Here is a 1911-nt window from a genome sequence, read left to right on the forward strand (position 1 = left end):
TAATTTAGTGAAGCAGAACTGACTACAAAAATAGATGCAGCCAGGTTAGATATAAATACAAACTGGAAAGCTAAGAAAAACTAGGTAAATTCTTCATCTTGAAACAGGGAAAATGGATTCAGTTATATCCAACATACACATGTGTACTTGGACTTTCCCCAATAAATTAATAAGGCTTTATAAACTATACATCTCTGTCAAAAGTATTAGAGACTATAATGCAGATAAAGACAATACGTGTGTAAAAGAGGTGCATTATTGCTAGCACTAGTTGGAATGCAAACACCTAAGAGAAAAGGCTTTCCTTGACATTCATGGATTAAACTCAAGGTAAAGATAAGAACATAAATTGGACTTTTGGGGATCCACAAAAATTCTGGACTGAAAGCTCTCATTTGTAACAACATGGATGGACCTAGAAGATATAATGCTAACTGAAATAAGTCAATCAGAGAAAGACAAATACCATATTATTTCACTCATATGTGGAATTTAAGAAACAAAACAAACAAAAAAAGAAAAACAAATAAAACTAGACTCTTAAAAACAGAGAACAAACTGGTAGTTGCCAGAGGGGAGGTGGGTGGAGGAATGGCTGAAACAGATAAAGAGTATTAAGAATATACTTATCTTGGGGCACCTGGGTGGCTCAGTCATTAAGCGTCTGCCTTCGGCTCAGGTCATGGTCTCAGGGTCCTGGGATCGAGCCCTGCATCAGGCTCCCTGCTCAGCGGGAAGCCTGCTTCTCCGTCTCCCACTCCCCCTGCTTGTGTTCCCTCTCTCGCTGTGTCTCTCTCTGTCAAATAAATAAATAAAATCTTTAAAAAAAAAAAGAATATACTTATCTTGATGAGCACTAAGCAATGTATAGAATTACTGAATCATTATATTGTACACTTGAAACTAATATAACACTGTATGTTAATTATAGTGTAATAAAAAATTTTTAGAAAGAGCAGGGTTATCAAGGATGACTATTTTTTTCACTAAGTATTTTATTGTATGCTGCTGCCAGTGTTTATAAAATAATTAGCCTTGTGAAATAGAAATTTATGAAGATTCAGAGAGGTAGATGTTAAGGATTGACAAAAGCAGGAGTTTATATAGTATGGCATGTGTTATAGTGATAAGCTTTTGTATAGGCTTCAAATTTAGTTCTCTTTTGAATATTCACTGCTTCATAAAAAGTGGTTTAGAAAACCATCCAAAGACTTGTTTTACTACAAAAAGGAACAGACTTTCTGGAGTCTGAAGGTATTCCTACTTGAAGATACTCCAGTCACCAGGGGATCATGTTGAGGATTCTACAGACAGAATTGTTTCAAATCTGCAGCTGCCTAAGAAACCTTCATGTGGTCAAGTCTGGCTTCCAGCCAGAACTGCTGAACCCCTTTCTTCCTAACAGTGACTCTGGAGGAACCAGACATGGCACTTGCGAGAGCTGGGCAGATTCTGCAGTGGGTAGACTGGTCAGGCAAGGCTCCCTCGGTATCAAAGGGACTTTGACTTCAACACTACAAAACTATCCATGGTGCTGAATTTCCAGTCTCTACACCTGATTCACCAAGGATGATGAACTGGGGAAATAGATATGAAGACTGAATGTTCATAAGTTAACAAATAAATATGACTACTTGTGAGAATTTATGTAGGAATATGGCTAAAAATTGAATAGAAAATACAGGTTAGGCACATGGTAAAATAAATTTCTTTACTATCAGGGCAATGATTTCACTGTAGAATCTTGGAGGTTAGCAGAATTTTTCTGAGTAGAGGTATAGCAAGATGGAAATAGTACTTTAAGAATTTTAATTTATGTTAGTATATAGTACAAATTGTGAAAATTATGTTTTGTATCACTGAATCCATAACAACATAACCTAATTTGTCATCATTTTGTCCCTAATGAGT

At 36.1% G+C, this 1911-nt stretch overlaps 1 pseudogene; it reads right to left on the reverse strand.

Moving 5' to 3' along the window:
- Window positions 1-1220: 1220 nt before the first annotated feature.
- On the reverse strand, window positions 1221-1427 carry LOC116630845 (annotated as a pseudogene).
- Between the last annotated feature and the right edge of the window lie 484 nt (window positions 1428-1911).

The sequence above is a fragment of the Phoca vitulina genome, unplaced genomic scaffold (genome assembly GCF_004348235.1).
Source record: "Phoca vitulina isolate PV1807 unplaced genomic scaffold, GSC_HSeal_1.0 scaffold4, whole genome shotgun sequence".
Classification (NCBI taxonomy): Eukaryota; Metazoa; Chordata; class Mammalia; order Carnivora; family Phocidae; genus Phoca; species Phoca vitulina.